The following is a 14106-nucleotide window of genomic DNA, read 5'->3' as shown; positions in this document are numbered from 1 at the left end:
AAATCGCGTAAAAAATAACATGACAAGTAAAATGAGTTAAACAAAAAAGGCCACACAAAAAAAAGTGGACCCCATATTAACAAAATCAAGCAATATTAAAAAAAAAAAAGTGAATCCCGTATTAAAAAAAAAACAATGTTAAAAAAAAAAGTGCTTAGAAAATCAAACAATTAAATCAATAATGATGGATTCATTGCCACATGCGTATCAACCCATTAGTGGGAGCAAATGAAATTATTGTACAGCAACATACTTAAAATACTTATATATTAAAATAAGATAGATTTTAATTACTTTTTCATTTTTTCCTTACTCTAATAAATGTGAAAAGAGATTAATGTCATAAAAGAAAAAATAATACTAAATGGAGATCAAATAATTAATAAGGTAAATTAGTGAAATTATAATTCTAATTGACGTTTCCTTAAAAAATCGTGTAAAAAATAACGTGACAAGTAAAATGAGTTAAACAAAAAATATTTAATAAAAATTAAAAAATAGAAGTTCTGCATGGCCCCATATTAAACACCAACCAGTATTTAAGAAAAAAAAAAAGTAGAACCCACCACATCCAAACTCACAGGAAAAGAAAAGTGGATCCCATACTAAAACAATCAAGCAATATTAAAAAATAAAGTGAAACCCATATTAAAAAAAAAACAAATAATGTTAAAAAAAAGTGCTTAGAAAATCAAACAATTAAATCAATAATGATGGATTTATTGCCACATGCGTATCAACCCATTAGTGGGAGCAAATGAAATTATTGTACAGCAACATATTTAAAATACTTATATATTAAAATAAGATAGAATTTAATTATTTTTTCATTTTTTCCTTACTCTAATAAATGTGAAAAGAGATTAATGTCATAAAAGAAAATATAATATTAAATGAAGATCAAATAATTAATAAGATAAATTAGTGAAATTATAATTCGAATTGACGTTTCCTTAAAAAACCGTGTGAAAAATAACATGACAAGTAAAATGAGTTAAACAAAAAATATTTACAATTTCTATTTTGTTTCATTTTAAACATGTAAAATTAATATAATAATTTGAATTAGAATTATCCAAATCAAAATTTGATAAAAAAATGATATGTATTACTTTACTATTACTACTATATAGAAGAGCCGGTTTATAGAGGCAAGATCGTCGTCCGTATTCAGTCCTACTTTTTTATTTAACGGCAAAAAAATCCTTTGTGGTCCCACCCACTTTTTTATTTAAGGACAAAAAAATGACTTTTTATACTTTATATTACCAACTCTTCTAAAAAGTAGATAGAAATACTTTATTATATTTCTATTTTTCTACTATATAGAAGCATCGATTTATCCATGCTTCGTCGTCAGTCACTCTTAAAAAAAAAAAGGGAGGGTGGACCCCACCCTCTCCGAACTCATGAAAAAAAGTGGACCCCACCCTCTCGGAACTCATAAAAAAAAAAGTGGACCCCATATTTAAAAAAAAAAAGCCAACGTTAAAAAAAAAAAAAAAAAGGAACGTGCACCCCATATATTAAAAAATCAAATAATATTCATGTAATTCCCAAAGTATATATATTTAAAAAATAAAATATAATTTAATTACTTTTTTATTTTTATTCTTACTCTAATAAATGTGAAAAGAGATTAATATCAAATGAATAATTCTAATTCACATTTCCTTAAACAATCATGCAAAAGACAACATGACAAGTAAAATATGCTAAACCGAGAATATTTACCAAAAATTAAAAAATAGCATTTCTTCATTTAAATAGAAAATTAATTTCTACTTTGTTTTGTTTTAAACATGTAAAATTAATTTAATAATTTGAATTAAAATTATCCAAATCAAAAGTTAATAAAAAACAATAAGTATTTTACATCTTTAAATTAATCGAATTAAAATTGAAAGTATCAACTGATGCTTAAATATTGCTATTATTTTATCTCAAAGAGAGGAAAATAGTTTTCTTTTAAACAAGTCTTCTCTTTTAAAAAGTATTAATAAATTTTCGTAGCAAACACGAATATAATAAAGTTTTAGATACGGAGCACAAACTACAGTGTTATACTAATCGTATTTGGAACATAGTGTGTGTGTATATATATATATATATTATCACTATCTAAACACAACTACATATACATAGATACACTATAATCCGAAGTGTTGGGCCCGTACGCGATACGGGCATAGAGCGTCTACTATTATTTATTATTCTTAAGGGTGTGTTAAGTCAAATCATGAATAAGTAAATAGGAACGAAGGAGAAAATGAAACGGTGGAAAAAACAAGAGAAGCTAACAGGAGACAGTGTAGGCCCCCACATGTAGACTTGTGTGAGTCGTTTCGTCGCTGCAGCTTCGAGTGGGCCCTACGCCCATTATATTTATATTTACTACTTTAAGTCGGCGGATTTTTTTGGAGTAGATTTGGTTTAGCTATCTTTTGATTTTTTTATTCCTTTCTTAATTCCTTATGGAGACGCCATCCGGCAGGCATCAGGAGCATGGTTATTTTTCCAATTAAAATTAAAAAATAATGGTCAGAAACACACTTCAATTTTATTTTTATTGAACTATTAAGTGTGAGAGTTTTGTACCTAAATTATTATCAATTAATTTACAAAACATATTTCAACTATCAGTTATTTATTTTTCCTGCCTAAAATATCACCTGGTTGCAAAACACATCACAATTATTAGTTGTTCACATTTAATGAGGTGTGTTTTACAAAATAATTGGTGATAGTTCAGGTAGGAAAAATGAACAAGTAATATTCGAGGTATGTTTTGCAAACTAATTGATAATAATTTAGGAATGAAACTCTCACATTTGATAGTTCAGGTATAAAACTAAAAAAATACTTCACGTGTGTTTTTAACAATTAATTGTCTTAAAATAAAATCCTTGCATCTCATAAATACTGCATCGCACCCCTCTACAGAAATCTTAGACATAAAAATTAAAGAACATATAACATGCAGATAGTGGTAATCAAGAATTCAGATAAAGAGATTTTTTCAAAACCGATAAATTGATTTGGTTATGATTTTAATCAATAACCGACGCAAACCGAACCATGAACACCTCTAGTTCAATTAACCTCCCTTGCACTCCTCTGTTTATGCTCATGCATGATTCATGAATAGAGGTATTTTTATTGGTCTTTAATGTAGCACAACCTATAAAAAGAAATGTGAAAGTGGAAAGATTACGATATCTAAGTACGAAATGTCAACTTTATGCTAAAATAGAGCTATGAAAGTAGATTATCTTTTTTGTTATTTTCACTTGAAGGAGGGAAAATAAAATCTCAAAAATGAAAAAGGTAAACAAAAAAACAGCACATCTCAGAGGGTTTTTATTGCGTGGGACAAAGGAAGCACGTACGGCGCTAAATGGCACAGAATGCGTGTGGGGAATAATGATGACGTGTGAGGAGGAGAACAAGAGAGGAGCTAATAAAAAACGCCGCCTCCTCAGGCTTTATGCCTGAGTTGTCTTTTTCAACAAAAGGACTCGAACCAAACGTGGACTTATCACCGAATGCGGTTGGAAAATGGGACAATTGCGTGTTTACTCGCCACTTCCTACGTTAGGTGCTATCTGAGATTAACGCACCTCCTTGTCTCTTTCCTACATTAAGTAGGCGTTTGGCGATAGAAAATCAAATATTTTTCACTTTATTTAAAATTTTAAAGTTAAGAGTTAAAGATAGAGTTGTAATTGGTTATAAGTTTTGTAAAAAATATTTAATTGTTTGAATGTATTGAAAGTAAAAATAAGATTTTAGGTGTTTTTCAAATTCAATACAACTTCAACCAAGTTGTATTTGAAATTTTCATAACCGAAAGTTAATTTCTAAATAAAGTGAAATAATTTTTCAGAAAAAAGTGAATAATTCTCATGGCCAAACGGGTCCTAAATTTCTCCTTTTTTTTCCGTTGTTTGGCATTTGTATTGGAGCTTGACTATATTCGAATTCGTTCTGTGTAGGGCCAATTTATGAGGAATCACTCCATATCAAGAATTTTTCTATATATAGGACTTGAATTCGAGACCTCTGGTCAAGAGAGAAGTAACTCTATCAACTACAGGGGCAGATTAAGAGGGCGGGGAGGTGAAAAATTACATTATATATAGGGTAGATTTTCTATATTTTTGTACATATATTAATTTTTGAATACTCTGAATATTATAAAAGATTAGGTCAAGTGGTCCAGAGTATTCATAATTATCTCTAGTGTTCTAGATTTGATTCCCACGAATAACTTTATTTTTTATATTAGCTTTTATTATTTTTTTCCGAATTTCCTGAGTGAAAATTTTGTATCCGACCACTGATCCGCTACACCACATATGGTTACATTAAACTTCAAAGCAAGCACTCCTATGATCTCTATGACAACGCACCTCTTCTTATTATAAGCGGTTTTGGCCAAATTTTTAGAAGGCTAAAAATACTTATTTTAGGAGTTGAAGTGTTTGGTTAAAGCCTTTATTTTGGCCAACCTTTATTTTGGTTATTTTGGCCAACCTTTAGAGAAAAAGATTGCTTGTAAGTAGCACTTAGCATTATTTTCAAATTAAAATCGCCGCCTCCTTTGCCTTTTACCTTAGTTGTATTTTTCAACAAAAGGGCTCCAAATGAAACGTGGACTTATCTTGGAAAATGGGACAATTGCGTGTTTACTCGCCACGTTGTCTGTTAGGCGCTGTCATAAGATTAGCACCGCCTCCTTTTTATGAATTCACGACTTTTGTAGCGTAAAAAAAATAAATTAAATCAAATTAGTATGAAAAAAAAAACGTTAATAGGTTTCACGCACGAATGTAATTTCACTGTACCCTTTTTCATTAACTGATAGCTGGCTGCATTGCATCAAGGTGGCTGAATCCATTAAATTTACTCATATGAACAATTGAACTCTGGTAATGGTTGGTCTAATCAAGAAATAATTTAGGATGAATTGTGATACGTGCAAACGGGCTTGACACTATCTATTATTAGAGTCCGGAACTAAAATGCCTCCAAAAAATCACTTTGAATCAAAATATCTCAACAAAAAAAAAGTTACAAAACTACCTTTAGAGCAGTAATTTACTGCGCTAAAGCAGTTCACGAAGACAGAGCCATTAACTGCTTTAGCGTAGTATTTTACTGCGTTATAGAAACATTACAAAAAAAATAGTAATTCTATAACGCAGTAAAATACTGCATTATAGAAACAGTACTAAATTTTTTTTTTCTATAATGCAGTAAACGTTGGTCAAAGTATAACGTTTCGGAGTCTTGACACACGACTAATCGTTGGTCAAAGTATGGAAAAAACACTAAATTTTTTCAAACAAAACTTACTTCGGGCACCTTTTCAACCCCTAAAATGACGATCCGAACGTTTACGTATCCTTGATGTATTGGGCCTACATTATTGTACGCAGAAAAAATATCAGGTTTTATATAAAATATTGACGTTTCGGAGTCTTGACACACGACTAATTATTGGTCAAAGTATGGAAAAAACAGTAAGTTTTTTCAAACAAAACTTACTTCGGGCACCTTTTCAATCCCTAAAATGACGATCCGAACGTCTACGTATCCTTGATGTATTGGGCCTACATTATTGTACGCCCAATACCCTGACTTATAAATACCCTCCATCCACCTATTGGTCTAAAAATACGCCTAACCTATATTTTTGGCTGAAGAATACCCCTCAAACTAACACCCTAAACCTTTCAATTTTAAAAAGTCATGTGACTTATTGTGATTGGCTACATATATTATTTACTCCTAATTAATTTAAAAAGTAAAACCCACCCACTTTTATCCCCATACCGGCTGACCCGACCCATTTCTTTTAAGGTAACCCCACATTCCACCGGAAGCAATTGGAGAAGGCTACAAACTCCACAGGCATCGGATGCGAGAATCTCTGTGGACATCTTTATAGAGATCTAGAGGTGATAAATGGGTGGTTTGGGCTGAAATTGAGCGGGTCAAGATGGGCTGAATAAAAAAATGAATCAATGCCCAACCCTGCCCAAAGTTGTTTGGGCTAAGATGGGTTGGATCAACACGGGCTAAATAATGGGTTATAACCTAACCCGCCCAACTTGGCCCAACTTTTTTTCTTTTGAAGATATTAATAAACATCCTCATCAACCTTATTTATTACTAATCAATAATACAAATTCAATCTTCTCATTTACGATTTTTCAAACTATTTTTTTAACTAGTTTGTAAATCTAGTATAACTTATTCTCAAAAAATTGCGTCACCAAAACATGAATTGCGATTTTTTCAGGATATTTTCTTTTCATTTTTTTTCTTTTCTAATAAATTAAACCCAGCAGTTCACCATAAGCATATATATTATCTGATTTTATCAAATTGCAGTGGTACTTACATTGTCACTTCAACTAAGAGAGCATTCAATTTTTTTTTTTTTAAACTAGGTGTTTTATTACTAACATCTGAATGAAAAAATGTATTGAATAGAGTTTTTCTTTTATTTTTTCTTTTTTATTTTCTTGCATTTTAATGAATACTCAAGTATTCTTAACCAGAACATTTACTGCCTTTAGAAATATTTGTGTTCTTCACTCTTTTGTGTTGGACATTTTGGCCTTTGATTTCATTTTTAAGGAAAGAAAAATAAGTATATCTAGGTTTTACTTTATTTTACAATTTAAGTTAAAAGAATGTAATAGAAGTGTCTTCACTAGGGGTGTACATGGACCGGGTTGGTTCGGATTTTTTAAACACCAAACCAAACCAAACCAATTGCGTCGGGTTTTAAAATTTATACACCAAACCAAACCAATAAAATTCAGATTTTTCAACCTCGGGTTTTCTCGGGTTGTTCGGGTTGTTCGATTTTCTCGGATTTTTCGGGTTTTTTTTCGGAGTAGTTTTGATACAAAACATATAACTTTTACTTTAAATATTTCTTTAGTCCTAGTAAGATACAATTATATAATTAAGGTGTTTCTTAAGAAAATAACACAAAATGTGAGAAGAGTGATGACATTGTATTAAAATATTCAACAAAAGCTAATATAATCGGTTAAAATAAATATTGCTAATTAACAAGCCATAAAAGAAAATGACCATAATCTAAAAATATTAAGTCATGCTAAAATAAGTATTAAATATATGACAAAGAAAAAAAACTTAAGTTATGTATTTTTACTCTCTAAATCAATTATGCAAAACTAAAGAATAGATATCCAACATTATTGTCATTTCTAGTGGTAAATTGAATTTCTTTTGTTAGGATTAGTGTTGAGTTGGTTTTGGTTTGAACTTTATTTGAGTTACTAACATCCATAGGATATAAAACTTATTGAAATTCAAAATTCTAAGTTCAAGCTTGAATAATATGATAATAGATAAAAAATTACGAAAAATTTAAGAAATATTTATAAATTACTTTACAAATAAATATTTTTATGCATAAATTTTTTAAAAAATTGAATACATGTAATGTCGGGTTGGTTTGGTTCGGTTTGACTTTTTTTAGTTAAAACCAAACCAAACCAATTATGGTCGGGTTTTTTTTTCCAACACCAAACCAAGTCAAACTAAATCACTAGTCGAGTTTTTTTCTCGGTTTGACTCGATTTATCGGTTTACTTTGTACACCCCTAGTCTTCACAATTGTACAGTTCTTATACAATGATGCAAGGTTGATACGTGGACAAACACTATGTTTTTGGATAATTGACATATTACTTTATTCAACTTTTTTCTTTTTTTTTTTACACTTGAAAAAGGGCTTCAAATAGAATAAACAATGATGACTTCCTTTGTGCTGGCCTGCTTTGCTTACTAATCAATCAATATTGTTCACGACACAGCAATGGTTAAAACTAGAGGTGTCAATATGGGCCAACCCAGCCCAACCCAACCCAGCCCTAAAGAGCCAAAGAATTAAATGGGCTAGGATGGGTTGACCCGTTTAATTGAAGGGCCTACAAAATGGCAGTCCAACCCAGCCTTAAGCGGGCCGCGGGTTAGGATGGGCCAGCCCTTTAAGTTTTTTCGTCTTCCGAAATAACATTTTCTAAGTGATTTTTGGTACAATTTGAACATGAAACTTTTACAATATGAAATAGAATCTTCTACCACACCTTTCTTAAGCAAAATCATATCATAGAAGAAAAAAATTTAAGAGAACAAATATAAATTATTATTTTTGATCGCTAATTCAGATCACGTTCAAAAGAAATTAAGCATAATATAAATTCTAAGACTAAAAAGTATTACTTTAGTTTCTAATTTACTACTTAGTAGTAAGTACATTCTTTTTTTATCATTACTTTTTATCTTTTTGTTTAATTTACTTATATTTTTTTTTTAAATTAATTAATTTATTATTCTTTTCTGGCCTCAAGGGCTGGCCTCAGCCCAACCCTTGAGGCCAGCGGGCCAAGAGAGGCTGGGCTTTTGAGCCTCACTTCTATATGGTCCAAAGAAATCTTAGCCCAACCCTACTTAAATGAAGGGTTGGGTTGGGCCGGCCTCGCGGGCCAAGCCCATATTGACAGCTCTAGTTAAAACTTGTCACGGGTTGTATTTGGGCTACTTCACGGGTTAGGTTTGGGCGACTTTATTTCACGGGTCAAGATGGGCTAAAATTATGCCCAGCCCAAACCGTGGAATGTTGGGCGGGTCAAATGGGCTTGGACCATTTTTGCCAGACCAAGAGATCATACCCAGATGGCCAGATGTGATCCTTTCCAGATGGACAGTTCCCATAAGGATACTAATTTATAATATGATATAGGCTATCCTTGGTGCAGATTACTTGGTTACTGTATTTGGTTTGTTTCTGGTTATTTGTTTGTTGTGATTAATTGAAATACTACTTTTGCTTAGTTAGCAATCTGTGACATTTTAATTTGCAGTTGTAATATAAGCAACTCTCGTCCTTAATTCTTGAATCATCGATGTAGAATCAGTCCTATGGTGGTGCTGCAAAGGTTGTGACTGATGAGGTGAAAATTTAGAAGTGATTCAAACAGCCAAGTACCTACTTGATTTCGTTCTACATTTAATTACTATCCCAGACGAATTAAAAAGTTGGCCACAAGGAATAGTTGTATGCTGCGATATCTTTGTCCTTTGGTTGATGGCAGGAAAGAGCAGCATAATCCTTTTGTACGTATATGTTTGAGCCACTTCTGGTGATTATCTAGTTATTTACTTGGGAATTAAGTGTGTCCGAAGGATCACTTAAATTCATATCTAAAAGAAACGGGTCGGGTCAGCGGGTATGAGTTTAAAAGTGGGTGGGTTTTACTTTTTAAATTAATTAGGAGTAGATAATATTTGTAGCCAATCACAATAAGCCACATGACTTTTTAAAATTGGAAGGTTTGAGTGTTAGTTTGAGAGGTATTTTTTGAGCCAAAATATTGGTTAGGGGTATTTTTAGACCAATAGGTGAATAGAGGGTATTTATGAGCCATTTTCGGGTTATTTTTTACCCTTTGCCGTTCAATATATAACCGAGATTGTCTTTAAAAAGGTTAAAAAATCTGTATGACCAAACGGGGCTTAGATCTGGAATTGGGGTTGGGCTTGACTAAATGTGTTTGACCGTGACAATGCTTATACTGAAATCACTGTATGCAAGTTAAAGTTTGACTCCTCAAATCTATACACCCTTTGACTCATTTTTTGTGATATTTTTATTTAATTGGTCTATAAAAATGTCATTTTTAGATATTAAAAATAATTTAATTTTAATTTATTATTGTCATCTTAATGAAATAATTTATAGCTATACAAATATTTATGACTTATTTTAGATTATAAATTTCAAAAGATTTTCATTCATTTTAAGTTTCGTGGGCCTTAAAACACAATCACATAAATATGGATGAAGGAAAAAGATAGTAAAATATTGTAAAACTTATACTTTTTGCCACAAGATTTAATTTTTCAAGTGAAATTCATGTCCAACCACAATTAAATTCAACTTCTACATACCAAATGTTTTTCCAAATGCAAATCACTTGATCTCAAAAGTTTTAACCATTTTGTGATACTTCTTCTATTTTATTTTATGTGGCACTCTGTCATTTTTAGTTCTTCAAAAGACATATTTTAATACTCGAAGACAAAACAAAATATTAAGTTTTCATTTTACTATAATTATATGATTTTAAGACTTAATTTTTTTTAAAAAAATTAAACTCTACATCCCATCAAATATGAAATATGACTTACATGAAACGAGAGGGAATAGTTCTGGGCTCGTAGTTCATCATATTTTTGCACGGATTGGCCTTCGAAGACGTTGGTCTTTAATTTTGCCCTTCGTTTAAAAAAGTAGCCGAAAATATCTCAAGGTTCTGGGTTCGAATCCCACTCAGTAAAAAAAGACAATTTCGCAAGGCAAGGATTGGCGAAAATTCTACCTTAAAGCAAAAGTTTGCAAGGTAGAATTTTTTCTTTTTTACTCTGCTGGAATTCTACAAAAAGTTAGGCCAACTTTTGCTACGAAATTCTATCTTGCGATTTTTTTATTTATTACTGACCCGAGATTCGAACTCACAACCTTGGGGTAGTTTAGGCGAAGGGAAAAAATTAAACACCACTCCCGAATAAGGGCAATTGAGCAAATTGCCCGTAGTTCATTCCATGTACACTGAGATTCGCAGCCTGATACTTGTTAAAGAACTACTTTTGCATGCCCCGATTCATTATAAATACACTATGTATCCTTTAATGCAACATTTTACGAATGAATATATGCTTTAATTTCCTTTTGCTCGATAGTAATTACTGATTTACATAAGAGGTATTGATATACATCACATTACAAACATGATATACATCCTTTTTTTACTTGCAGACTAAAATTTGGTTTACACAATATGAACTAAAAGAACAAAAAATTTGTTAAGTTGTGTGTCCTAATCAAATTGCACATGTGATGTACATTAAAAAAGGCACATTGTATTTGTTCTAGTTAAAAATACACTGTGTCCATAATGGAACAATTTACGAATGAATACATGCCTTAATTTATTTTTTTCTCGATAATAATCACTGATATACATCACTTTACAAACATGAAACATGTGTCCCAACTTCGGTTATTAACAGAGTGATTTTAACACATAAAATAGAAGAAAAGAAAATTTTGGAGGAGAGAGAATGAAATTGAACCCGTAAAATAAGTGACCAATGGCTTTAGGCCTCATTGGGTCAGAGGTACAAGATTTCCGGCCCAATTTTTGTGACCAATTTAGCGAGGCCACAACAGCAGTAAAGAGAAATTTTTTGCATAACTAGGCAATAGTTAGAACATAACTAGACAAAGGAAAGAACATAACTAGGCAATAGTTAGAAAATAATTGCATAGTCGTAGCAAGGTTATTTAGTTTTCATTTCATAGCAACTAATTATAAAACTTTCAAAGGAAAATCCCTGCAATTCAGTTGAACGTGAATCAATCTCATACTAACTCTTCCTATTTTTTTGGGCAGAATATTTATCTTTCGTATACAATCATTCGTAAATATAGTTTTGTTTCTTTTCTTGTTAAACGTTTATTCCTTTTTTCTTAATACATGTAAAGTTTCTATCATAACAATACATGGTATTTTCGAAATTATCTATTTATACCATAAATATACTTGGTATTTTGGCGAAAATATATTTATAGCATAAATGTACATGGTATTTTCGAATATATATATATATATATATATATATACACACACACACACACATACACACACACACACACCATATATATACATGGTATTTTTGCAAAAATATATTTATACCATAAATAGACATGGTGTTTTTTCAACTTGAAAATGAAGGAATGGAGGGATGAGTAATAGGAGATGGAGGATATATATGTTGGAGAAGATTGATACGTAGTACAATTTTATCTTAAATAAGAGAATAAATGATGTGTTTATCTCTTAAATGATGGATAGATGAAAATAAAGACTAAAAGATATGACTGAATCCCTGATTTTGGGAATATTCCCATTCTTCATATACTTCTTTTAATGTGTTATATATGTAATAAACAGTGTTGTTTTTGTAGAATACGAAAAGTTCTGCTATTTATGTTCTTATTTATGGTATCGTGACTTCTCACGTAATTTTTCCAAAAAATTAGGTGAGATGGCTAATTTTTAAAATGCTTACTAGCTCTCGTTTGGCAATAGATTTTGAAAGTTGAAACTTAAAAATTTGAGTTTTTGAAAGTTGTATTTTTTTTTTTTGGTAACTATGCATTTTATTCATTACCAAAGGATAACATTACAAAATTGAGCATACCCACCGCAGGCTGCTTTCGCTATATACTGACTGTTCTCTAATCCTATCCCACTGCCAGGAAACAGATGGCACACCTCCTAAGGAGACTTTCCCTTGCTTCACTAAGCTAGTAGTAAGATAATCCTCAATACCGCATCTATACTCAACCTCAAAATAAGCATTTTCGAAGTAATATACTGACTGCTGGAGTAGCTCGAAAATTGCAGGTACAGGCGATGTCTCTTGCAATTTTTTCCTTTGTTTGTTGGCGCTTGTCAAATATTCTTGTGTTCCTCTCCCTCCAAACTGCATTGACATACTCTGTATACACCATTCTTAACAAACTTGCTTGAGTTGTCTTGACTTTGGTTCTAGTAAGCACCTCCTTCATATGTAGTTCCCAGTTCCCTCTATCTGGCCAATTTAATCATAGCCAGCTCCTTATTCTTCTCCATAGATTTTGAGTAAATATGCAGTGAAGAAATAAGTGATCTCTATTCTCATTCTCAACTGTACATAACACACATAGTGGATCGACGGGTAGGCCCCATTTCAATAACTTATCCACTGTCATGAGTCAATTTTGGACCTGTAACCATAACGTGAAGATAACTTTAGGCCTGGTGGTGTTCCTAAACATTAGCGTCCTCCAACTTACCTTAGGCAGTGGTCCTAGGAGGTGTAGATAGATCTGGTGTATGTAGCTCCTTTTGGTGTTCTCTGTGAGACTTATTTGGCTTATCTCCTCCCTGGAGCCTATGATTTTCCTGACCATCCAACTTGCTTGGGTTGGGATGTGCATCTCATTCAGTGTTTTTCCTTTCATGTAATACACATGGATCCATTTAATCTACATTTTGTCCTCTTTCTTGGCCAGATCCCAACAATTCTTTGCTACAGCTGCCTTGTTCCATAGCTTTAGATTTGGTAAATTCAAGCCCCCAGCCGTCTTAGGTGAGCACATTCGCTGCCAGGGCACCAAAGCTCTTTTAGTAATAATGTTGGATCCGGACCAGATGTAACTCCTGCAATATGCTTCGACTGCTTTCATAACTTTGGTCGGAAAGACAAAAATTTGAGCCCAGTATGACTGAATGCCAAAGAGTATAGTCTTTACTAATTGCACTCGACCAGCATAAGATAATTTTTTCGCAGTCCATGAAGAAATTTTCGCAACTATCTTAATTATCAGTGGTTGCCACTATGTAATTTTCAGCTTCTTTGTGTCTAGGGGAATATCTAGATATTTGAAAGGTAATTCCCCAGCCACATATCCCAACTGTCTCATGATCAGGTCTTTTTCAGTGTCTTCAACACCCCCAAATACACAGAGCTTTTATTTAAATTCGCTTGGAGTCCAGATGCCTTTGAAAAGATCAGGAATTTCTCTTGGAGTTGTACCACTGATTTATGATCACCTCTTGTGAATAAGAGTAGATCATCCGCGAAGCTTAAATGGGTGATGCCGAGTTTGCCACATCTTGGATGGTATTTAAACTGTTTATCTTCTTTGAGCTCGTTGAGGTTTCTACTTAAATACTCCATGGCTATGGCAAATAGGAATGGAGAGATGGGATCCCCCTGCCTTAGCCCTTTAGCTGCATTGAAAGGTTTAGTAGATTCCCCATTTATAACTATTGAATAGTTCACCGTTTTAACACACCCAAATATCCAGTCTCTGAATTTTGTAGGAAACCCGAGACCCTCCATAACTTGCTCCAAGCATGGCCATTCCACCGAATCATAGGCTTTTTGCATATCTACTTTAATCATACATCTCGGTGAAATGTGCTTTCTAGCATAGGACTTCAC

The sequence above is a fragment of the Lycium barbarum genome, chromosome 4, assembly GCF_019175385.1.
Source record: "Lycium barbarum isolate Lr01 chromosome 4, ASM1917538v2, whole genome shotgun sequence".
NCBI lineage: Eukaryota > Viridiplantae > Streptophyta > Magnoliopsida > Solanales > Solanaceae > Lycium > Lycium barbarum.
Note: the sequence above shows the minus strand (reverse complement) of the source record.